A 27,298-nucleotide genomic window follows, 5' to 3' on the forward strand; every position below is an offset into this window, starting at 1 on the left:
CTTCGCAACAAACCAGCGAATTCCGTTGTCAATCAGCATTAAACGATTGTGGACCAGAGGTTGAGGGAAAGCCACCAGTTTTCTGGCCGCAACTCATAAGGAAAACAGAATTTCCAAATACTAAAATTAGACCTTATAAGAAACCTTCTCGAAATGCAAAAAGGATCAAAGGGTATTGGCAGTCAGCGAAGGACATATACGCAATCCGCTATAAGAACTTGGACAGACGGCCCTATGCAGAGGTTCGTTTGCTTGACAGAGTTGTAATAGGACTGTTAGATACGGGGGCATCCATAAGCGCTATAGGCGGAAAGTTGGCCGAGCAAATAATTAAAGGTCGAGTTCCGTTCAAGAGGGGTGCAAGTACAGTGAACACAGCTGATGGGCAAAGGCAAAATGTGATAGGTCGGTTAAAGACACCAGTACAGTACGAAGGAAAAACAGAGGACTTCGAGATGTTTATAATTCCCTCGCTTAGTCAAGACCTCTATTTGGGCATTGATTTTTGGTCCTTTTTTGAGCTATTGCCACCGGCTATGCGGGTTGAGGAATTGACTTGTGATTCTCACATTCTAACTGATGGTCAAAGAATCCAGTTGCAAGCCGTGATTGACAAGTTCCCTTCCTTCGCGGTCTCTGGTCTAGGGAAAACCAGTCTTTTGTCGCATTCTATTGATGTGGATGAGGCGAAACCCGTAAAGCAGAGACATTTTCCGGTTTCACCGGCGGTCGAGAAATTGTTATATGAAGAGGTAGACCGTATGCTCAAACTTGGGGTAATTGAGGAGTCCGATAGTCCTTGGTCTTCACCGGTCGTGCTGGTGCAGAAGCCAGGAAAGGTGCGTCTTTGTCTGGACAGCCGAAAAGTCAATGCAGTAACCAGAAAGGATGCATATCCTTTGCCGCAAATAGACGGAATTCTCAGTCGGCTACCCAAGGCGAACATGATTTCTAGCCTCGACCTTAAAGATGCCTATTGGCAAATCCCCTTAGAGCCTCAGTCACGCGACAAAACGGCATTCACCATACCTGGTAAACCGTTATATCAGTATAAAGTGATGCCATTTGGGCTCACAAATGCTTCGCAAACGATGACTAGGCTGATGGATAAGGTAATACCGGCTGCACTTAGGAATGAGGTCTTTGTTTATTTGGACGATTTGCTTATCGTCTCAGATAGTTTCAATAGTCACCTGAAGGTTTTGAGTTCGGTGGCAAGTTGTATTCGAGCAGCAGGTTTGACATTAAACGTAGAAAAGAGCAATTTTTGCATGAAAAGTGTCAAATATTTAGGTCATATAGTAGGGGAAGGCGTAGTGCGTACCGATCCTGATAAAATTTCGGCCATGACGAATTTTCCAGTGCCAAAGACTTTGAAAGCTTTGAGGGGATTCCTTGGCATGGTCGGTTGGTACCGAAAATTTATAAGTAACTTCGCTGCAGTGTCAGCTCCCTTAACCGATCTACTAAAACCTAGACAAAAGTTTGTGATGAGCGTAGAGGGTGAGCGAGCAGATTTTAGCAAGCCCTTTTATATCCATTGTGATGCTAGTAATACCGGAGTAGGGGGTGTTCTAGTTCAAAAGTCTGAGAGTGGCGAAGAGTGTCCAATTGCCTTTGTATCAAAAAAGCTCAATAAGGCACAAAGAAACTATTCGGTCACGGAGCAAGAGTGTTTAGCGGCTATTATTTGCATCAAAAGGTTTCGTGCCTATGTTGAGGGCCACGAATTCACGGTGATTACCGATCACGCATCTCTTAAATGGTTGATGACACAGACAGATTTGCATTCTAGACTCGCGAGGTGGGCATTGAAACTTCAAAGTTTCAATTTTAAAATAGAGCATCGCAGTGGCAAGCTCAATGTTGTTCCTGATGCCTTATCGAGGGTCAACGAAGAAGAAATCGCTACAATAGAGGCCAGCCATGGGTTGCTTGTAGATTTAGAATCTTCCCAGTTCAAAGATCCGGACTACATAGAGCTGATCGAAAAGGTTAAAGCTAATGCCAGTAGTCTCCCTGATTTAAAATCAGCCGATGGTTTTGTTTTCCGGAGAACTGAACCTACATCTGGAGAGCCGATCCACGACAATTTTTGTTGGAAGTTATGGGTTCCCTCGGGCTTGGTGCCTGTAGCACTTAAGAATGCGCATGATGACCCGTTAGCGTCGCATGGAGGCGTTCACAAAACATTGGAAAGGCTTAGGCGATACTATTATTGGCCAGGCTTGGTAAAAGATGTAAAAGAATATATAAGGTCATGTGATACTTGTAAAATGAATAAAGCCCCAAACCAAGCGTTGCGACCTCCAATGGGAAAGGCTTCAGAGTCAGCGAGGGCGTTTCAAAAACTTTACATAGATTTCTTAGGACCTTACCCAAGATCCAGAAGTGGAAATATTGGGATCTTTATTGTGGTGGATCATTACAGCAAGTTCGTTTTCTTAAAGGCAGTAAAGAGACTCTCGGCAGAGGTAGTTGTGAAGTACATGCAGCAGGAGCTTTTTCATGTTTTTGGCGTTCCCGAGACAATTATGTCAGATAATGGATCGCAGTTTAAGTCTGAAGCATTTCAAAAATTCCTAAGAGAGTACAAGGTATCTCACACTTTGACGCCGGTTTACTCTCCTCAGTCAAATGCCTCGGAGCGGGTAAATCGCTCCGTGATAGCCGCCATTCGATCCTACGTGCGAAGTGATCAGAAGGATTGGGATGAGCAGCTAAGTAGTATATGCTGCGCCCTGAGATCAGCTGTTCACTCAAGCTTAGGGACGTCCCCATATTATATGGTGTTCGGACAGCATTTCATATCGTCTGGGGCCACATACAAGCTGTTAAGAGCCCTCAATTTGCTGGAAGATAAAACGTTGGCGTTTTCTAGAGAAGACTCTCTTGAGCTGGTCCGCAGCAAAGCTCTAGAGGTAATGAAAAATCAGTTCGAGAAAAATGAGCGAAAATACAATTTAAGGTCAAGGGAGGTGTTCTTCAAGGAAGGTCAAGAAGTTTATCGTAGAAATTTCAAGCAAAGTAATTTCGCAGCTGGCTATAACGCAAAGTTGGGACCAGCCTTCGTAAAGTCACGGGTGAGGAAAAAGGTTGGTCAAGCTTGTTATGACCTCGAGGATCTACAGGGACGGTATGTGGGGCGCTTTCATGCTAAGGACATAAAGCAGTAGAGTCAGGATGACAAGCGTTCTTGGTATCATCCTTGGAGCGTCGACCCCCAAGTCTGATCTTGAGGGGGGGGGGGTATTTTTAAAACGCTTGTCCAAAATGCTAGATGGTTTGGTAGCTCCATCTGTGGGTCCGATAAAACCCAGCGGTGGCGCCGCCTGTGACAGGCCTAGAAAGGGTTTATAGGTGGGGTCTAGGAGAATAACAGTGGCAAATGTCAAGCGGGCCTAGAAATTCACCATGCCCCACGAGCGAGGTTACCGGCGGGTCGGCAGCGGCGGATGCTTTCTTTTCCTTTTCGGCACCGTATAGACGCAGTCATCTGAAGTCAGTTTGCGAGTGACCCAAGAAGGAATTTTTTTTTTTTTTTTTACTTGTTCAATTTTCGGTTGGATCGCGCCTAGACTGGCGGTCGGCGGAAGGCGATTCGGAAAGTCCCCGAGAAGGCGCTGGGGAAGGAAAGGAAAAGAAACGGATGTGGATCTTGGTGCCAAACGAAAGCGAGAAATTCGGCGGCCAAGCGGGAAAGGCGGCGGCGGCAGCATTGCAAATCGAGCATTAATTTTATATATACATTTTCGACCTAACCTGACCCAAATTATACCAGCTGCGTCTGACCCCATAACCCTAGGCAGTACCGGCCGTGTGTTTGAGCAAGAAAAAGGAGAAGAGAGTTCTAAATTAGATATCCACGCTTTTAGAAGTTACAAAATCCCGACCTACGACAGCAAAGTTTAAATTGAGCCGTAAAAGCAGCCGCTATCGTTTGCGTGGGTAAAGAGAGACGGGGCTTCGCAAAAGCGGGAGCTTTCAGTCTCCTACACGGATCGGATCACGGCAGTCGCCTTCGTTGCGCTCCGTCGCGAAAAGAATAATTTAGAGAAAAAAAGATAAATTTACGCGAAAGTAAACGTTTTTTTTACCGCCGCACGCGGCGGTGAAAGCCTGTAGTAGCTGCCCGCGGGTTAGTTGGCGGCTAGAACATAGTTTAAGCAAATTTAAGTGTAAGCATAGTTTTTTTGTGTTGGTGCTTGTGAATATGTGGGTGTAATAGTGCCTTAGGCAGCTAGCTCAGAAAAAAAAAGAGAAAAAAAAAAGCATGCGTTGAAGCCGCGATCGAAGTTTCAGCCAGCCCCGAAAGTAATTTTTTTTCATTTTTTTTTTGCTATGTCGGTTTGAGTGCCTCCCTTTCCCCTCTTCTTTTTTTTGCATTTTCTTTCCCCCTTTCACAGCTCTCAGCATCATCCCGAAGAAAGCGCTTTCGTCGATGGATTTGAAACAGTGGTGAGTCCAAACTTTCATATATTCATTACCTAAAAGAAAGGGAGTAGGAAGGAAATGTAATAAATTGGAGGGTGAGACTTAAGAAGGAAAGATCAGGAGGGATGGCCGAATGAGCATGAATGAGAGGAAAAAAATTTACAACCTCTGAGCGAACCGGGAAAACATGAGCGAAAGAAAGCTCGATCGCGTGGATTCCAAGCTCTTCGTTCGTTCTGAGTTTTGTTAAATTGGCCAGTCGACAAAATTTGTCTGAATTGTCGTCTGTTCGCATGAGATTTTTTATCGTCTATCTTAGAATAAGTTATGTTTGTATTTTACTGTAATTAAAATGTTTATAATGTGCTAAAAGTTATTAGTGTTGGCCGCGGCTGGCGTTGACTTGCAATGAAGGAGTGCGCTTGAAAAGAAGAAGGGGTCGCTCAGGCTATTAAGCGATGAGGGCAAGAGCGACCATTGGTAGGGTGGGCATGATCAAGACCTCCAGAACATCGAGGGAGGCGAGAGGGGCCGATCAGTCGGATAGGAAGTGTATAAGAAAGGTCCAGCAACATGATGTGTGTGTTCTCTATACCGGTTAGAGTGGTGAGGCACGCGAATATCGGAATTTTATTAGGAATAGGCATTCCGAGATGTCGGGAAGACCATCACACCCATAGCCGAAGAGCCAGAGCCGGAAAATAACTTATCGCGTGCGCTGGCATCTCGAGGTAACATCTGGCCTAGAGTTTTTTGTAAGTGTAGCGGTTCGTTACATCGGACGGTCCGGGACAGAGCAGCCTACTCTAAGAACAGTAACGCTTTCCTAAATCCGCACGGCTGACCCCCTCGCGAGTCCGAGTCGTTGCTAAGCAGTCGCCAAGTCAACGTGTCAGGAACGAGCAACGAGCAAGTGGCGCTATCAAGGCCACCCGAGTTACCATGCCGTCTGTAAATTTACCCGCAATAAACCCTCTCGAACCCGTGAACACCTTAAAAATTTGGTGAGACGAACACACAATCTACTAAGCCAGCCGCACGAGTCTCGTAGCGAACTGACCATAAAAATCAGTTCGTTACAAGGTATTTGACTATGCGGGTATTTTTTTTGATATATATTATATTTCTTTATGATATATATATATATATATATATATATATTGTTATATATATATAACAAGGATCACATTATTTTTATATACAAATATTTAAGTACCCACAGAAAATATTTAGATTATTTGTAATTACATTTACAAAAAATTTTGCAGTATTTATAATGCAAGGGTGTTAAAAAGCTTAACTGTTTTATTTTCTTGTGCTTAATTGTGGAGCTGCAGGGTATTTACACACACATAATCGTCATAGCTTTTAATCTTGGGAGTTTTGTGGCCGTTAGAGTGGTCAATCAAAAGATCTTGACAAGACCAATACATTTAAGTTCATTTTATTTTTATAAGCTGTGGGCTCCACAGTGAGCAAGGGACAAGCTAAAAAATCTGACGTCATTGCGAGGGGTGTGGGGTTAGAGGCGTTTTTTTATGCCGATCAATAGGTATTGATGAGAACAATACATTTCAGCTAAAATTTTTGTCTAGTATGAATACTGTAGGCGCCACAGTGTTTCACGGATTGCGGGCGTAGCAAGCTTTTTTCTAGAGCTCGGTTTTATGTTTATGTTTCGGTTTATCAAAACCCGCAAGTTCTTAAAAATAAGAAGAATTTATTTTATCAACTTTGACAATAATATTCTGTTTGTAACTTAAATTATAGCAATAGGTAGATGGAGATGCAAAAACATCAAAGCAAGATTTTAACGCGCGTTGAACATGGTTCTTGCTGGGTGGTGTCTTTGTTTTATAGGTTTCTAGTCCCTTATGGTGATTTGGTGCTTGGCTAGGTTTGAAGTTCCACTTGTAATACGGAAATCTGGCAGTTCTGCTTCTAGGAACTGGTCAATATTATCTTCTCGTTGCCGTCTTGAAGAAATGCCACTGACATACTTTCCTTCCGGCATCCGATGTGTTTGTTCCTGGAAGCTATTACAATTTATTGACCTGCGGATCTTATCCTGGCGACGGGCTGGCACCAACGCATCTTCTACTTCTGGCAATATTAACAGGCTCATGGTTGGTCGTTTGTTTCCCAATTTGACTTCTGGCTCGAGCTGCGCACTTATTCCGCAGCTCCTTCCATTTGCCAACCTAACTTGTCGTCTTTATTATGTAATTCCTCTAAGAGCAGCCAAATTATCCGCCAGCTCCTCGCTAATAAAGCTCGCTAAAGATCGCCAGATGTAACGAGCTGTTTTTCTATGTTTTCTCGCTACAAAACTCGTACACATAACTCAGAAGATTTGGGCGTTTGTCCCAAAAAACTTATAGTAAACGTGACCGGACGTTGGCGATAATCCCACAGACTGCGCATCCCGTGAAATACTTCCATAGAACCTCACGGATCTTCGTGCGAGAAATCGACTTTCAATATTGTTGTTAGCATGGGACCGGAAATATCCTAGATCGAGCACACAATTTTAAGCACGAAATACATACAGTTAAATACCGGACAGCCATTGTCAGCCAAATCCAATCCGATAAACTAATAGTGATTTTGTTGGTGATCGCATCGACAAATTCTATTTATAATTATGAAGAAAAACATTCCATAATTGTTATCTAAAATATCTGTCTTTCTAGCCCGATATTATTTTTTCACACTGCACGCTGGAGTCGTATTAATATTTGATAGTCTTCGACAAATAATAATTTTAATTTTACAATTTCAAATTGTCCGATTTTTCTCGAAAATTTTTCTTTTTTACTTCAGTCTGTATCGGCATCGCAATTCAACTTTTTTCGAGACAAATCCCGACAATTGCTACCATTGTCCATTTCTTTTTAAAAATTGGATAAGACATTCGAAGAATGTTCTAATGTACTATTCCTTGAATAAATATATTTTAACTGTATCGTCAAGAAAAAAACTACAAAAACATGGAATTTTTCGTAGGGTTTGACCTTATTCCCTTTAAAAATCATTGCTTTGTCAGAAACTCAAATTAATTCTTCAGTTTCTGACAACGAAATTGTTGTTTGGTGGTGTCCTAATAACAATTGAATAACAATTATTCCAAAGAGTGGTTTCCTATTGCTAACAATTTTAGTATTTAATTCGTTGCTGTTAAAATAAGTATTGGCTCAGCTTTCACCTTTTTGATCTAGTTTAAACCACCATTCAAATTGCTTTAGGACTAAATAGGGTATGATTTTACCGTCTCACATATTCAGACATGTCCCTCGCTCAAATTAACTCTGTTAAAAATAATCGGAAAAATCTTTTAAACCTTATGTTCGTTAGTGATGACGCTCTTGCAAAATTTCCGAAGTCAACGAAATTTCCCTATCTGAAGATTCTTATCACACAACTACTCGTATATCAATATCCGTTGAGCTTTAAAGCGAATTTTAAATAAAAAACTTGTCCGATAAAGTATTGTCGGAAAACAGATTACACTGGTCTACATTATGATATTTTGAGGATCAACGTTTCATTTTTATCAGCAATCCAAGATTTTGACTCCGCTGTCCTACAGTTTTACAACTCCATTTATCCAGCCTTGAAAGCTTTTGTCCCATCGTTAACTGTTTCCCCTTCTTCCAAGCGGTCGTGGTTTTCAAAACATTTGTCGTACCTAAAAATACAAAAAATTTTAATTTTTGATTGATCTCTACTTGATTTTGCCCGTTACTAATCCACCCACTTCCAATTCCTCACTGAAACTAGACAATCCTATATTTAATACCTCTCGCACGGATCCAAAGGGATAAGGATGTCGAATATTTTTATAATATTGTATCGACAATATTTTCTGTTTTAAAATAATATCAAAATAATATTTAAAATATCTTGATATCTCTCTATTGATATTTTTTAGTTTCCCAATAAGTTTCTTAGAATTAAAAGAAATAGAAATTAAACACATCTGTCTTGAATCATATGGAGATGCCTTTTTAACGACTACCCCACACGCGTAGGTGTGGGCGCGGTGGGAGTGAGTGCCGGCGTTTTATTCTGTGAACACTCCAAATCAGCCTTATAAATTTTAAACTAACTTAACCTTAAAGCAGTGTGCCTCCTACAATTCACAAGACACTTCAAGAGCCACGAGATCGGATAACTTAACAAATACTAGATTTTCCTTACAATACTTATTCTACCTATCGATTACAATGTTTGACCGTCGACAACATCAATAATAGATCTTTAGATTTCAAACTGCTTTATAATTTAATTTAAACAAATAACAATAATATGAAAAACCCAAATTTAATTTCAAATCCAATTTCTTGTTATCTAGTTTATAAATGATACAGATTATATGAATTATACTCAAACATACAAAACAAAATTTAATTTAAAATTTAATTTCTTATAATTTAGTTTTTAAACGATGCAGATTATAAAAATAAAAAAAAAATATCAAAAAAAAATATATTGCATTCTCGATATTTGGGAAAATAATTATTACGATATAAATATATATTTTTTCAAAAAAAATATCGATTATAATATTATCAACAAACCTAGACTTTAGCAAGGTATTTACACACACATAATCGTCATAGCTTTTAATCTTGGGAGTTTTGTGGCCGTTAGAGTGGTCAATCAAAAGATCTTGACAAGACCAATACATTTAAGTTCATTTTATTTTTATAAGCTGTGGGCTCCACAGTGAGCAAGGGACAAGCTAAAAAATCTGACGTCATTGCGAGGGGTGTGGGGTTAGAGGCGTTTTTTTATGCCGATCAATAGGTATTGATGAGAACAATACATTTCAGCTAAAATTTTTGTCTAGTATGAATACTGTAGGCGCCACAGTGTTTCACGGATTGCGGGCGTAGCAAGCTTTTTTCTAGAGCTCGGTTTTATGTTTATGTTTCGGTCTTAAAAATAAGAAGAATTTATTTTATCAACTTTGACAATAATATTCTGTTTGTAACTTAAATTATAGCAATAGGTAGATGGAGATGCAAAAACATCAAAGCAAGATTTTAACGCGCGTTGAACATGGTTCTTGCTGGGTGGTGTCTTTGTTTTATAGGTTTCTAGTCCCTTATGGTGATTTGGTGCTTGGCTAGGTTTGAAGTTCCACTTGTAATACGGAAATCTGGCAGTTCTGCTTCTAGGAACTGGTCAATATTATCTTCTCGTTGCCGTCTTGAAGAAATGCCACTGACATACTTTCCTTCCGGCATCCGATGTGTTTGTTCCTGGAAGCTATTACAATTTATTGACCTGCGGATCCTATCCTGGCGACGGGCTGGCACCAACGCATCTTCTACTTCTGGCAATATTAACAGGCTCATGGTTGGTCGTTTGTTTCCCAATTTGACTTCTGGCTCGAGCTGCGCACTTATTCCGCAGCTCCTTCCATTTGCCAACCTAACTTGTCGTCTTTATTATGTAATTCCTCTAAGAGCAGCCAAATTATCCGCCAGCTCCTCGCTAATAAAGCTCGCTAAAGATCGCCAGATGTAACGAGCTGTTTTTCTATGTTTTCTCGCTACAAAACTCGTACACATAACTCAGAAGATTTGGGCGTTTGTCCCAAAAAACTTATAGTAAACGTGACCGGACGTTGGCGATAATCCCACAGACTGCGCATCCCGTGAAATACTTCCATAGAACCTCACGGATCTTCGTGCGAGAAATCGACTTTCAATATTGTTGTTAGCATGGGACCGGAAATATCCTAGATCGAGCACACAATTTTAAGCACGAAATACATACAGTTAAATACCGGACAGCCATTGTCAGCCAAATCCAATCCGATAAACTAATAGTGATTTTGTTGGTGATCGCATCGACAAATTCTATTTATAATTATGAAGAAAAACATTCCATAATTGTTATCTAAAATATCTGTCTTTCTAGCCCGATATTATTTTTTCACACTGCACGCTGGAGTCGTATTAATATTTGATAGTCTTCGACAAATAATAATTTTAATTTTACAATTTCAAATTGTCCGATTTTTCTCGAAAATTTTTCTTTTTTACTTCAGTCTGTATCGGCATCGCAATTCAACTTTTTTCGAGACAAATCCCGACAATTGCTACCATTGTCCATTTCTTTTTAAAAATTGGATAAGACATTCGAAGAATGTACTAATGTACTATTCCTTGAATAAATATATTTTAACTGTATCGTCAAGAAAAAAACTACAAAAACATGGCATTTTTCGTAGGGTTTGACCTTATTCCCTTTAAAAATCATTGCTTTGACAGAAACTCAAATTAATTCTTCAGTTTCTGACAACGAAATCTTTGTTTGGTGGTGTCCTAATAACAATTGAATAACAATTATTCCAAAGAGTGGTTTCCTATTGCTAACAATTTTAGTATTTAATTCGTTGCTGTTAAAATAAGTATTGGCTCAGCTTTCACCTTTTTGATCTAGTTTAAACCACCATTCAAATTGCTTTAGGACTAAATAGGGTATGATTTTACCGTCTCACATATTCAGACATGTCCCTCGCTCAAATTAACTCTGTTAAAAATAATCGGAAAAATCTTTTAAACCTTATGTTCGTTAGTGATGACGCTCTTGCAAAATTTCCGAAGTCAACGAAATTTCCCTATCTGAAGATTCTTATCACACAACTACTCGTATATCAATATCCGTTGAGCTTTAAAGCGAATTTTAAATAAAAAACTTGTCCGATAAAGTATTGTCGGAAAACAGATTACACTGGTCTACATTATTATATTTTGAGGATCAACGTTTCATTTTTATCAGCAATCCAAGATTTTGACTCCGCTGTCCTACAGTTTTACAACTCCATTTATCCAGCCTTGAAAGCTTTTGTCCCATCGTTAACTGTTTCCCCTTCTTCCAAGCGGTCGTGGTTTTCAAAACATTTGTCGCACCTAAAAATACAAAAAATTTTAATTTTTGATTGATCTCTACTTGATTTTGCCCGTTACTAATCCACCCACTTCCAATTCCTCACTGAAACTAGACAATCCTATATTTAATACCTCTCGCACGGATCCAAAACAAATGAAAATTCACCGCATTTTCTTCGTCCCTTCGCTATCTAAATAAAACAGTAGTAGATATCTCCGGTGCTCCGGAGATATAATCATCCACTTTAGTAAGGATGTCGAATATTTTTATAATATTGTATCGACAATATTTTCTGTTTTAAAATAATATCAAAATAATATTTAAAATATCTTGATATCTCTCTATTGATATTTTTTAGTTTCCCAATAAGTTTCTTAGAATTAAAAGAAATAGAAATTAAACACATCTGTCTTGAATCATATGGAGATGCCTTTTTAACGACTACTCCACACGCGTAGGTGTGGGCGCGGTGGGAGTGAGTGCCGGCGTTTTATTCTGTGAACACTCCAAATCAGCCTTATACATTTTAAACTAACTTAACCTTAAAGCAGTGTGCCTCCTACAATTCACAAGACACTTCAAGAGCCACGAGATCGGATAACTTAACAAATACTAGATTTTCCTTACAATACTTATTCTACCTATCGATTACAATGTTTGACCGTCGACAACATCAATAATAGATCTTTAGATTTCAAACTGCTTTATAATTTAATTTAAACAAATAACAATAATATGAAAAACCCAAATTTAATTTCAAATCCAATTTCTTGTTATCTAGTTTATAAATGATACAGATTATATGAATTATACTCAAACATACAAAACAAAATTTAATTTAAAATTTAATTTCTTATAATTTAGTTTTTAAACGATGCAGATTATAAAAATAAAAAAAAAATATCAAAAAAAAATATATTGCATTCTCGATATTTGGGAAAATAATTATTACGATATAAATATATATTTTTTCAAAAAAAATATCGATTATAATATTATCAACAAACCTAGACTTTAGCAAGGTATTTACACACACATAATCGTCATAGCTTTTAATCTTGGGAGTTTTGTGGCCGTTAGAGTGGTCAATCAAAAGATCTTGACAAGACCAATACATTTAAGTTCATTTTATTTTTATAAGCTGTGGGCTCCACAGTGAGCAAGGGACAAGCTAAAAAATCTGACGTCATTGCGAGGGGTGTGGGGTTAGAGGCGTTTTTTTATGCCGATCAATAGGTATTGATGAGAACAATACATTTCAGCTAAAATTTTTGTCTAGTATGAATACTGTAGGCGCCACAGTGTTTCACGGATTGCGGGCGTAGAGCTCGGTTTTATGTTTATGTTTCGGTCTTAAAAATAAGAAGAATTTATTTTATCAACTTTGACAATAATATTCTGTTTGTAACTTAAATTATAGCAATAGGTAGATGGAGATGCAAAAACATCAAAGCAAGATTTTAACGCGCGTTGAACATGGTTCTTGCTGGGTGGTGTCTTTGTTTTATAGGTTTCTAGTCCCTTATGGTGATTTGGTGCTTGGCTAGGTTTGAAGTTCCACTTGTAATACGGAAATCTGGCAGTTCTGCTTCTAGGAACTGGTCAATATTATCTTCTCGTTGCCGTCTTGAAGAAATGCCACTGACATACTTTCCTTCCGGCATCCGATGTGTTTGTTCCTGGAAGCTATTACAATTTATTGACCTGCGGATCTTATCCTGGCGACGGGCTGGCACCAACGCATCTTCTACTTCTGGCAATATTAACAGGCTCATGGTTGGTCGTTTGTTTCCCAATTTGACTTCTGGCTCGAGCTGCGCACTTATTCCGCAGCTCCTTCCATTTGCCAACCTAACTTGTCGTCTTTATTATGTAATTCCTCTAAGAGCAGCCAAATTATCCGCCAGCTCCTCGCTAATAAAGCTCGCTAAAGATCGCCAGATGTAACGAGCTGTTTTTCTATGTTTTCTCGCTACAAAACTCGTACACATAACTCAGAAGATTTGGGCGTTTGTCCCAAAAAACTTATAGTAAACGTGACCGGACGTTGGCGATAATCCCACAGACTGCGCATCCCGTGAAATACTTCCATAGAACCTCACGGATCTTCGTGCGAGAAATCGACTTTCAATATTGTTGTTAGCATGGGACCGGAAATATCCTAGATCGAGCACACAATTTTAAGCACGAAATACATACAGTTAAATACCGGACAGCCATTGTCAGCCAAATCCAATCCGATAAACTAATAGTGATTTTGTTGGTGATCGCATCGACAAATTCTATTTATAATTATGAAGAAAAACATTCCATAATTGTTATCTAAAATATCTGTCTTTCTAGCCCGATATTATTTTTTCACACTGCACGCTGGAGTCGTATTAATATTTGATAGTCTTCGACAAATAATAATTTTAATTTTACAATTTCAAATTGTCCGATTTTTCTCGAAAATTTTTCTTTTTTACTTCAGTCTGTATCGGCATCGCAATTCAACTTTTTTCGAGACAAATCCCGACAATTGCTACCATTGTCCATTTCTTTTTAAAAATTGGATAAGACATTCGAAGAATGCACTAATGTACTATTCCTTGAATAAATATATTTTAACTGTATCGTCAAGAAAAAAACTACAAAAACATGGCATTTTTCGTAGGGTTTGACCTTATTCCCTTTAAAAATCATTGCTTTGACAGAAACTCAAATTAATTCTTCAGTTTCTGACAACGAAATCTTTGTTTGGTGGTGTCCTAATAACAATTGAATAACAATTATTCCAAAGAGTGGTTTCCTATTGCTAACAATTTTAGTATTTAATTCGTTGCTGTTAAAATAAGTATTGGCTCAGCTTTCACCTTTTTGATCTAGTTTAAACCACCATTCAAATTGCTTTAGGACTAAATAGGGTATGATTTTACCGTCTCACATATTCAGACATGTCCCTCGCTCAAATTAACTCTGTTAAAAATAATCGGAAAAATCTTTTAAACCTTATGTTCGTTAGTGATGACGCTCTTGCAAAATTTCCGAAGTCAACGAAATTTCCCTATCTGAAGATTCTTATCACACAACTACTCGTATATCAATATCCGTTGAGCTTTAAAGCGAATTTTAAATAAAAAACTTGTCCGATAAAGTATTGTCGGAAAACAGATTACACTGGTCTACATTATTATATTTTGAGGATCAACGTTTCATTTTTATCAGCAATCCAAGATTTTGACTCCGCTGTCCTACAGTTTTACAACTCCATTTATCCAGCCTTGAAAGCTTTTGTCCCATCGTTAACTGTTTCCCCTTCTTCCAAGCGGTCGTGGTTTTCAAAACATTTGTCGCACCTAAAAATACAAAAAATTTTAATTTTTGATTGATCTCTACTTGATTTTGCCCGTTACTAATCCACCCACTTCCAATTCCTCACTGAAACTAGACAATCCTATATTTAATACCTCTCGCACGGATCCAAAACAAATGAAAATTCACCGCATTTTCTTCGTCCCTTCGCTATCTAAATAAAACAGTAGTAGATATCTCCGGTGCTCCGGAGATATAATCATCCACTTTAGTAAGGATGTCGAATATTTTTATAATATTGTATCGACAATATTTTCTGTTTTAAAATAATATCAAAATAATATTTAAAATATCTTGATATCTCTCTATTGATATTTTTTAGTTTCCCAATAAGTTTCTTAGAATTAAAAGAAATAGAAATTAAACACATCTGTCTTGAATCATATGGAGATGCCTTTTTAACGACTACTCCACACGCGTAGGTGTGGGCGCGGTGGGAGTGAGTGCCGGCGTTTTATTCTGTGAACACTCCAAATCAGCCTTATACATTTTAAACTAACTTAACCTTAAAGCAGTGTGCCTCCTACAATTCACAAGACACTTCAAGAGCCACGAGATCGGATAACTTAACAAATACTAGATTTTCCTTACAATACTTATTCTACCTATCGATTACAATGTTTGACCGTCGACAACATCAATAATAGATCTTTAGATTTCAAACTGCTTTATAATTTAATTTAAACAAATAACAATAATATGAAAAACCCAAATTTAATTTCAAATCCAATTTCTTGTTATCTAGTTTATAAATGATACAGATTATATGAATTATACTCAAACATACAAAACAAAATTTAATTTAAAATTTAATTTCTTATAATTTAGTTTTTAAACGATGCAGATTATAAAAATAAAAAAAAAATATCAAAAAAAAATATATTGCATTCTCGATATTTGGGAAAATAATTATTACGATATAAATATATATTTTTTCAAAAAAAATATCGATTATAATATTATCAACAAACCTAGACTTTAGCAAGGTATTTACACACACATAATCGTCATAGCTTTTAATCTTGGGAGTTTTGTGGCCGTTAGAGTGGTCAATCAAAAGATCTTGACAAGACCAATACATTTAAGTTCATTTTATTTTTATAAGCTGTGGGCTCCACAGTGAGCAAGGGACAAGCTAAAAAATCTGACGTCATTGCGAGGGGTGTGGGGTTAGAGGCGTTTTTTTATGCCGATCAATAGGTATTGATGAGAACAATACATTTCAGCTAAAATTTTTGTCTAGTATGAATACTGTAGGCGCCACAGTGTTTCACGGATTGCGGGCGTAGCAAGCTTTTTTCTAGAGCTCGGTTTTATGTTTATGTTTCGGTCTTAAAAATAAGAAGAATTTATTTTATCAACTTTGACAATAATATTCTGTTTGTAACTTAAATTATAGCAATAGGTAGATGGAGATGCAAAAACATCAAAGCAAGATTTTAACGCGCGTTGAACATGGTTCTTGCTGGGTGGTGTCTTTGTTTTATAGGTTTCTAGTCCCTTATGGTGATTTGGTGCTTGGCTAGGTTTGAAGTTCCACTTGTAATACGGAAATCTGGCAGTTCTGCTTCTAGGAACTGGTCAATATTATCTTCTCGTTGCCGTCTTGAAGAAATGCCACTGACATACTTTCCTTCCGGCATCCGATGTGTTTGTTCCTGGAAGCTATTACAATTTATTGACCTGCGGATCTTATCCTGGCGACGGGCTGGCACCAACGCATCTTCTACTTCTGGCAATATTAACAGGCTCATGGTTGGTCGTTTGTTTCCCAATTTGACTTCTGGCTCGAGCTGCGCACTTATTCCGCAGCTCCTTCCATTTGCCAACCTAACTTGTCGTCTTTATTATGTAATTCCTCTAAGAGCAGCCAAATTATCCGCCAGCTCCTCGCTAATAAAGCTCGCTAAAGATCGCCAGATGTAACGAGCTGTTTTTCTATGTTTTCTCGCTACAAAACTCGTACACATAACTCAGAAGATTTGGGCGTTTGTCCCAAAAAACTTATAGTAAACGTGACCGGACGTTGGCGATAATCCCACAGACTGCGCATCCCGTGAAATACTTCCATAGAACCTCACGGATCTTCGTGCGAGAAATCGACTTTCAATATTGTTGTTAGCATGGGACCGGAAATATCCTAGATCGAGCACACAATTTTAAGCACGAAATACATACAGTTAAATACCGGACAGCCATTGTCAGCCAAATCCAATCCGATAAACTATGGTGATTTTGTTGGTGATCGCATCGACAAATTCTATTTATTATTATGAAGAAAAACATTCCATAATTGTTATCTAAAATATCTGTCTTTCTAGCCCGATATTATTTTTTCACACTGCACGCTGGAGTCGTATTAATATTTGATAGTCTTCGACAAATAATAATTTTAATTTTACAATTTCAAATTGTCCGATTTTTCTCGAAAATTTTTCTTTTTTACTTCAGTCTGTATCGGCATCGCAATTCAACTTTTTTCGAGACAAATCCCGACAATTGCTACCATTGTCCATTTCTTTTTAAAAATTGGATAAGACATTCGAAGAATGTACTAATGTACTATTCCTTGAATAAATATATTTTAACTGTATCGTCAAGAAAAAAACTACAAAAACATGGCATTTTTCGTAGGGTTTGACCTTATTCCCTTTAAAAATCATTGCTTTGACAGAAACTCAAATTAATTCTTCAGTTTCTGACAACGAAATCTTTGTTTGGTGGTGTCCTAATAACAATTGAATAACAATTATTCCAAAGAGTGGTTTCCTATTGCTAACAATTTTAGTATTTAATTCGTTGCTGTTAAAATAAGTATTGGCTCAGCTTTCACCTTTTTGATCTAGTTTAAACCACCATTCAAATTGCTTTAGGACTAAATAGGGTATGATTTTACCGTCTCACATATTCAGACATGTCCCTCGCTCAAATTAACTCTGTTAAAAATAATCGGAAAAATCTTTTAAACCTTATGTTCGTTAGTGATGACGCTCTTGCAAAATTTCCGAAGTCAACGAAATTTCCCTATCTGAAGATTCTTATCACACAACTACTCGTATATCAATATCCGTTGAGCTTTAAAGCGAATTTTAAATAAAAAACTTGTCCGATAAAGTATTGTCGGAAAACAGATTACACTGGTCTACATTATTATATTTTGAGGATCAACGTTTCATTTTTATCAGCAATCCAAGATTTTGACTCCGCTGTCCTACAGTTTTACAACTCCATTTATCCAGCCTTGAAAGCTTTTGTCCCATCGTTAACTGTTTCCCCTTCTTCCAAGCGGTCGTGGTTTTCAAAACATTTGTCGTACCTAAAAATACAAAAAATTTTAATTTTTGATTGATCTCTACTTGATTTTGCCCGTTACTAATCCACCCACTTCCAATTCCTCACTGAAACTAGACAATCCTATATTTAATACCTCTCGCACGGATCCAAAACAAATGAAAATTCACCGCATTTTCTTCGTCCCTTCGCTATCTAAATAAAACAGTAGTAGATATCTCCGGTGCTCCGGAGATATAATCATCCACTTTAGTAAGGATGTCGAATATTTTTATAATATTGTATCGACAATATTTTCTGTTTTAAAATAATATCAAAATAATATTTAAAATATCTTGATATCTCTCTATTGATATTTTTTAGTTTCCCAATAAGTTTCTTAGAATTAAAAGAAATAGAAATTAAACACATCTGTCTTGAATCATATGGAGATGCCTTTTTAACGACTACCCCACACGCGTAGGTGTGGGCGCGGTGGGAGTGAGTGCCGGCGTTTTATTCTGTGAACACTCCAAATCAGCCTTATACATTTTAAACTAACTTAACCTTAAAGCAGTGTGCCTCCTACAATTCACAAGACACTTCAAGAGCCACGAGATCGGATAACTTAACAAATACTAGATTTTCCTTACAATACTTATTCTACCTATCGATTACAATGTTTGAACGTCGACAACATCAATAATAGATCTTTAGATTTCAAACTGCTTTATAATTTAATTTAAACAAATAACAATAATATGAAAAACCCAAATTTAATTTCAAATCCAATTTCTTGTTATCTAGTTTATAAATGATACAGATTATATGAATTATACTCAAACATACAAAACAAAATTTAATTTAAAATTTAATTCCTTATAATTTAGTTTTTAAACGATGCAAATTATAAAAATAAAAAAAAATATCAAAAAAAATATATTGCATTCTCGATATTTGGGAAAATAATTATTACGATATAAATATATATTTTTTCAAAAAAAATATCGATTATAATATTATCAACAAACCTAGACTTTAGCAAGGCTTTCGATGTGGTTAGGCATTCACTGCTTCTACTTAAACGTTTTTATTTGGGATATTTCTGTCTGCTCGTTATGAGGTTCGTGCGGCTTCTACAGAAGATTGTGTGTTTGTCCAACTAAATTTATATGACGTTTTATTCTCGTGCTACTAATGCATTGGGTGTGTGCCTTGGCAGGTCTCGGTACCTTCTCGCGCTGGTTCCACTGCCTGCTGATATTGCTCGTTCTGGCCTTTCGACGCGTTCCTGCGCTCTCCAACGAGCTCCGCGCGGCGATCGATGGTTTCTGCTGGTTTCACTGACGATGTCCTGCGGATTTATATAACTCCTCACATTCCGTGCTTTCTTCGGGTGACGAAAAGAAGCTCATGCTCTCACTTTCTCTGGCTGTTATCCTGTGAGTCCTCATAGCCTTTGAGCCTTGTGACTCTTCCTCTTCTTTCCAGTTCTATCTTCAGACGGAATTAGGAATTCTCGTTCTTATCTCTGGCCATTATCCTGTGTCCTCGACGACCAACAGTTCGCCGATGAGCTTTAAAACGCCGATCCTCCGTTTTATTCTCCTTCCCACGCTGTCTTCCTCGTAGATTTCAAATTCTATCGCGCCAATACTTCTTATGTTCCCACTAAGATATCGGTTCTCATTGCCTATGGATACCCACCTCGAGGCTCATTGATTCTCCTTCTCCTTTTCGTGGCCCCACCCTTTGGTCACATCATCCGTGAGCGATCGTCTATCGATACCGATGATAAAGCGTTGCCACCTGCTCGATACGAAGTTTCACCTTTTGGCAATATTTCCAGTATTTCTTGCGCCCATCGATCGCCACTATCGTACAGGGACAATCGACCGCCTACCAATCAAGGCGCCCCTTCCTTAGGCAATGCTGAATTGGCAAATTTGTTTTTGTCCGAACAGCTTACGTTTGGCTAGTAGTCGTTCTCTTCCTTTTTTTCCCCTTATTTTAGCTCGGCACTACCGTTTGCCCATAGCATTACGTTCGTACGATGACGACCACATGACTCCCTCTATGTATTCATCCGCTAAAGGTGCTGTAAGCCTTTTTTTTTTGCGTGAATCAAACTTTTAACATGAATTGTTCGTCCATTTATGCATCTATTTTATTTAATCTTTTTTTCAATGGAACTTAAGTTTATTGTCCTAAATGACGTGTTTTTCAGAATTATTCATCGAGGGGTTATATTTTATATATGTATAATATTAAATTTAACACTACAAGTGTACGCCCAAAAGTCTGCGTACAACTGTTCAAAGACAAGTCAGTTGAAGCTACATTTTTGCATCAAGTTCCAAAGAATTTCAACATGAATAAAAAGGTCAAAGAAATTTCTGTTGAGGAACGAATAATTATAAAATTTTTTTAGATGGAAAATCTTATAGGGTAATTGGTGCTCTAGTTGGTAGAGCCGATTCCTCCATCCAAAACGTTACTAACACCTGCAACTCGACTGGCAGTATCCAATCAAAGGCTCGTTCTGGCCGCCCGCCCTTGCTAACCAACCGCGAACAGAAGAAGTCTTTTCATCTTAATCTGAGGACTACAGCTCATCAGGCAAAGCTTCAGATCGAGGAATGTTTTTCCAAAACAGTTTCCGAAGAAACTGTACGGCGTGTCGATAACTTGCAAAGGCAGGCGCACAGGAGAGAGTCAAGCCAGGACAGGAAGACGACAGTGCTGACCTCTAGACCCAGCCAGTCGGATCGGTCCCTAAACAAGTCCGCGAGTGGTCATTCAAGTTCTACGGGGCGGAGAAACCGTTTGAGTTCCTGGAACAAGTTGAATGGTCCGCCAACACCTACGGTTAAGACCTGGACCGGAGTTACTTAAAGGATGGGCATTGAAGTGGTTTGTCGCCAATAATAAGCAATGGAAAACCTGGGCAGAGCTCATTGAGAGCTTGCATCAGTACTTTCCGACGAAACATTTCTTCACAAAGTGGTTTTGTCGATGTCATTTACCTCGATTAGCATTGTCACAGTCAGCGCTCTGACGTCGACATTGCCCCCCAGGATCGCTTTCATTGTGGTCCTTAGCTCTGTGGTTTTGGTGTCGGAGATCTTATTTAGGAGGATTTAGAGTTCCTCCTGATCTGAGCAGAAACCCCAGTGGGACCGTCCGGGACAGAGCACCCTACTCTAAGAACAGTAACGCTTTCCTAAATCCGCACGGCTGACCCCCTCGTGAGTCCGAGTCGTTGCTAAGCAGTCGCCAAGTCAACGTGTCAGGGACGAGCAGCGAGCACGTGGCGCCAAGGCCACCCGAGTTACCAAGCCGTCTGTAAATTTACCCGCAATTAACCCTCTCGAACCCGTGAACACCTTATAAATTTGGTGGGACGAACACACAATCTACTAAGCCAGCCGCACGAGTCTCGTAGCGAACTGACCATAAAAATCAGTTCGTTACAAGGTATTTGACTATGCGGGTATTTTTTTTGATATATATTATATTTCTTTATGATATATATATATATATATATATATATATTTCTTTAAAACATCACAAAATAATTAAAAAGGATAAACAAGGATCACATTATTTTTATATACAAATATTTAAGTACCCACAGAAAATATTTAGATTATTTGTAATTACATTTACAAAAAATTTTGCAGTATTTATAATGCAAGGGTGTTAAAAAGCTTAACTGTTTTATTTTCTTGTGCTTAATTGTGGAGCTGCAGGGTATTTACACACACATAATCGTCATAGCTTTTAATCTTGGGAGTTTTGTGGCCGTTAGAGTGGTCAATCAAAAGATCTTGACAAGACCAATACATTTAAGTTCATTTTATTTTTATAAGCTGTGGGCTCCACAGTGAGCAAGGGACAAGCTAAAAAATCTGACGTCATTGCGAGGGGTGTGGGGTTTGAGGCGTTTTTTTATGCCGATCAATAGGTATTGATGAGAACAATACATTTCAGCTAAAATTTTTGTCTAGTATGAATACTGTAGGCGCCACAGTGTTTCACGGATTGCGGAGTGGGCGTAGCAAGCTTTTTTATAGCGCTCGGTTTTATGTTTACGTTTCGGTTTATCAAAACCCGCAAGTTCTTAAAAATAAGAAGAATTTATTTTATCAACTTTGACAATAATATTCTGTTTGTAACTTAAACTATAGCAATAGGTAGATGGAGGTGCAAAAACATCAAAGCAAGATTTTAACGCGCGTTGAACGTGGTTCTTGCTGGGTGGTGTCTTTGTTTTATAGGTTTCTAGTCCTTTATGGTGATTTGGTGCTTGGCTAGGTTTGAAGTTGCACTTGTAATACGGAAATCTGGCAGTTCTGCTTCTAGGAACTGGTCAATATTATCTTCTCGTTGCCGTCTTGAAGAAATGCCACTGACATACTTTCCTTCCGGCATCCGATGTGTTTGTTCCTGGAAGCTATTACAATTTATTGACCTGCGGATCTTATCCTGGCGACGGGCTGGCACCAACGCATCTTCTACTTCTGGCAATATTAACAGGCTCATGGTTGGTCGTTTGTTTCCCAATTTGACTTCTGGCTCGAGCTGCGCACTTATTCCGCAGCTCCTTCCATTTGCCAACCTAACTTGTCGTCTTTATTATGTAATTCCTCTAAGAGCAGCCAAATTATCCGCCAGCTCCTCGCTAATAAAGCTCGCTAAAGATCGCCAGATGTAACGAGCTGTTTTTCTATGTTTTCTCGCTACAAAACTCGTACACATAACTCAGAAGATTTGGGCGTTTGTCCCAAAAAACTTATAGTAAGCGTGACCGGACGTTGGCGATAATCCCACAGACTGCGCATCCCGTGAAATACTTCCATAGAACCTCACGGATCTTCGTGCGAGAAATCGACTTTCAATATTGTTGTTAGCATGGGACCGGAAATATCCTAGATCGAGCACACAATTTTAAGCACGAAATACATACAGTTAAATACCGGACAGCCATTGTCAGCCAAATCCAATCCGATAAACTATGGTGATTTTGTTGGTGATCGCATCGACAAATTCTATTTATTATTATGAAGAAAAACATTCCATAATTGTTATCTAAAATATCTGTCTTTCTAGCCCGATATTATTTTTTCACACTGCACGCTGGAGTCGTATTAATATTTGATAGTCTTCGACAAATAATAATTTTAATTTTACAATTTCAAATTGTCCGATTTTTCTCGAAAATTTTTCTTTTTTACTTCAGTCTGTATCGGCATCGCAATTCAACTTTTTTCGAGACAAATCCCGACAATTGCTACCATTGTCCATTTCTTTTTAAAAATTGGATAAGACATTCGAAGAATGTACTAATGTACTATTCCTTGAATAAATATATTTTAACTGTATCGTCAAGAAAAAAACTACAAAAACATGGCATTTTTCGTAGGGTTTGACCTTATTCCCTTTAAAAATCATTGCTTTGACAGAAACTCAAATTAATTCTTCAGTTTCTGACAACGAAATCTTTGTTTGGTGGTGTCCTAATAACAATTGAATAACAATTATTCCAAAGAGTGGTTTCCTATTGCTAACAATTTTAGTATTTAATTCGTTGCTGTTAAAATAAGTATTGGCTCAGCTTTCACCTTTTTGATCTAGTTTAAACCACCATTCAAATTGCTTTAGGACTAAATAGGGTATGATTTTACCGTCTCACATATTCAGACATGTCCCTCGCTCAAATTAACTCTGTTAAAAATAATCGGAAAAATCTTTTAAACCTTATGTTCGTTAGTGATGACGCTCTTGCAAAATTTCCGAAGTCAACGAAATTTCCCTATCTGAAGATTCTTATCACACAACTACTCGTATATCAATATCCGTTGAGCTTTAAAGCGAATTTTAAATAAAAAACTTGTCCGATAAAGTATTGTCGGAAAACAGATTACACTGGTCTACATTATTATATTTTGAGGATCAACGTTTCATTTTTATCAGCAATCCAAGATTTTGACTCCGCTGTCCTACAGTTTTACAACTCCATTTATCCAGCCTTGAAAGCTTTTGTCCCATCGTTAACTGTTTCCCCTTCTTCCAAGCGGTCGTGGTTTTCAAAACATTTGTCGTACCTAAAAATACAAAAAATTTTAATTTTTGATTGATCTCTACTTGATTTTGCCCGTTACTAATCCACCCACTTCCAATTCCTCACTGAAACTAGACAATCCTATATTTAATACCTCTCGCACGGATCCAAAACAAATGAAAATTCACCGCATTTTCTTCGTCCCTTCGCTATCTAAATAAAACAGTAGTAGATATCTCCGGTGCTCCGGAGATATAATCATCCACTTTAGTAAGGATGTCGAATATTTTTATAATATTGTATCGACAATATTTTCTGTTTTAAAATAATATCAAAATAATATTTAAAATATCTTGATATCTCTCTATTGATATTTTTTAGTTTCCCAATAAGTTTCTTAGAATTAAAAGAAATAGAAATTAAACACATCTGTCTTGAATCATATGGAGATGCCTTTTTAACGACTACCCCACACGCGTAGGTGTGGGCGCGGTGGGAGTGAGTGCCGGCGTTTTATTCTGTGAACACTCCAAATCAGCCTTATACATTTTAAACTAACTTAACCTTAAAGCAGTGTGCCTCCTACAATTCACAAGACACTTCAAGAGCCACGAGATCGGATAACTTAACAAATACTAGATTTTCCTTACAATACTTATTCTACCTATCGATTACAATGTTTGACCGTCGACAACATCAATAATAGATCTTTAGATTTCAAACTGCTTTATAATTTAATTTAAACAAATAACAATAATATGAAAAACCCAAATTTAATTTCAAATCCAATTTCTTGTTATCTAGTTTATAAATGATACAGATTATATGAATTATACTCAAACATACAAAACAAAATTTAATTTAAAATTTAATTTCTTATAATTTAGTTTTTAAACGATGCAGATTATAAAAATAAAAAAAAAATATCAAAAAAAAATATATTGCATTCTCGATATTTGGGAAAATAATTATTACGATATAAATATATATTTTTTCAAAAAAAATATCGATTATAATATTATCAACAAACCTAGACTTTAGCAAGGTATTTACACACACATAATCGTCATAGCTTTTAATCTTGGGAGTTTTGTGGCCGTTAGAGTGGTCAATCAAAAGATCTTGACAAGACCAATACATTTAAGTTCATTTTATTTTTATAAGCTGTGGGCTCCACAGTGAGCAAGGGACAAGCTAAAAAATCTGACGTCATTGCGAGGGGTGTGGGGTTAGAGGCGTTTTTTTATGCCGATCAATAGGTATTGATGAGAACAATACATTTCAGCTAAAATTTTTGTCTAGTATGAATACTGTAGGCGCCACAGTGTTTCACGGATTGCGGGCGTAGAGCTCGGTTTTATGTTTATGTTTCGGTCTTAAAAATAAGAAGAATTTATTTTATCAACTTTGACAATAATATTCTGTTTGTAACTTAAATTATAGCAATAGGTAGATGGAGATGCAAAAACATCAAAGCAAGATTTTAACGCGCGTTGAACATGGTTCTTGCTGGGTGGTGTCTTTGTTTTATAGGTTTCTAGTCCCTTATGGTGATTTGGTGCTTGGCTAGGTTTGAAGTTCCACTTGTAATACGGAAATCTGGCAGTTCTGCTTCTAGGAACTGGTCAATATTATCTTCTCGTTGCCGTCTTGAAGAAATGCCACTGACATACTTTCCTTCCGGCATCCGATGTGTTTGTTCCTGGAAGCTATTACAATTTATTGACCTGCGGATCTTATCCTGGCGACGGGCTGGCACCAACGCATCTTCTACTTCTGGCAATATTAACAGGCTCATGGTTGGTCGTTTGTTTCCCAATTTGACTTCTGGCTCGAGCTGCGCACTTATTCCGCAGCTCCTTCCATTTGCCAACCTAACTTGTCGTCTTTATTATGTAATTCCTCTAAGAGCAGCCAAATTATCCGCCAGCTCCTCGCTAATAAAGCTCGCTAAAGATCGCCAGATGTAACGAGCTGTTTTTCTATGTTTTCTCGCTACAAAACTCGTACACATAACTCAGAAGATTTGGGCGTTTGTCCCAAAAAACTTATAGTAAGCGTGACCGGACGTTGGCGATAATCCCACAGACTGCGCATCCCGTGAAATACTTCCATAGAACCTCACGGATCTTCGTGCGAGAAATCGACTTTCAATATTGTTGTTAGCATGGGACCGGAAATATCCTAGATCGAGCACACAATTTTAAGCACGAAATACATACAGTTAAATACCGGACAGCCATTGTCAGCCAAATCCAATCCGATAAACTAATAGTGATTTTGTTGGTGATCGCATCGACAAATTCTATTTATAATTATGAAGAAAAACATTCCATAATTGTTATCTAAAATATCTGTCTTTCTAGCCCGATATTATTTTTTCACACTGCACGCTGGAGTCGTATTAATATTTGATAGTCTTCGACAAATAATAATTTTAATTTTACAATTTCAAATTGTCCGATTTTTCTCGAAAATTTTTCTTTTTTACTTCAGTCTGTAACAAAATTTAAAAAAATTACAAAAAAAAAAACCCGAAGGCGTTACCTGCTAACTATTGTTTATCGAATGATATGGCCATTTTTAATTTCTGATGATCCAGCGCCGAGTTATGAGGGGCATCGCAATTCAACTTTTTTCGAGACAAATCCCGACAATTGCTACCATTGTCCATTTCTTTTTAAAAATTGGATAAGACATTCGAGGAATGTACTAATGTACTATTCCTTGAATAAATATATTTTAACTGTATCGTCAAGAAAAAAACTACAAAAACATGGCATTTTTCGTATGGTTTGACCTTATTCCCTTTAAAAATCATTGCTTTGTCAGAAACTCAAATTAATTCTTCAGTTTCTGACAACGAAATCTTTGTTTGGTGGTGTCCTAATAACAATTGAATAACAATTATTCCAAAGAGTGGTTTCCTATTGCTAACAATTTTAGTATTTAATTCGTTGCTGTTAAAATAAGTATTGGCTCAGCTTTCACCTTTTTGATCTAGTTTAAACCACCATTCAAATTGCTTTAGGACTAAATAGGGTATGATTTTACCGTCTCACATATTCAGACATGTCCCTCGCTCAAATTAACTCTGTTAAAAATAATCGGAAAAATCTTTTAAACCTTATGTTCGTTAGTGATGACGCTCTTGCAAAATTTCCGAAGTCAACGAAATTTCCCTATCTGAAGATTCTTATCACACAACTACTCGTATATCAATATCCGTTGAGCTTTAAAGCGAATTTTAAATAAAAAATTTTGAATTAA

The 27,298-nt window shown here is 37.5% G+C and overlaps 1 long non-coding RNA gene across 4 annotated transcripts; it reads left to right on the forward strand.

Moving 5' to 3' along the window:
- Positions 1-6,174: 6,174 nt before the first annotated feature.
- Positions 6,175-25,705, forward strand: LOC127012106 (uncharacterized). Of its 4 annotated transcripts, none has more exons than XR_007765577.1 (3): positions 6,175-6,210; positions 22,161-22,244; positions 25,562-25,705. It is a non-coding gene; the product is annotated as an uncharacterized LOC127012106 (long non-coding RNA). The 4 variants fall into 4 exon arrangements; XR_007765578.1 differs by lacking the exon at positions 6,175-6,210 and adding an exon at positions 9,413-9,448; XR_007765579.1 differs by lacking the exon at positions 6,175-6,210 and adding an exon at positions 12,731-12,766.
- The last annotated feature ends 1,593 nt before the right edge of the window (positions 25,706-27,298 follow it).

The sequence above is a fragment of the Drosophila biarmipes genome, unplaced genomic scaffold (genome assembly GCF_025231255.1).
Source record: "Drosophila biarmipes strain raj3 unplaced genomic scaffold, RU_DBia_V1.1 ptg000019l, whole genome shotgun sequence".
Taxonomy (NCBI): Eukaryota; Metazoa; Arthropoda; class Insecta; order Diptera; family Drosophilidae; genus Drosophila; species Drosophila biarmipes.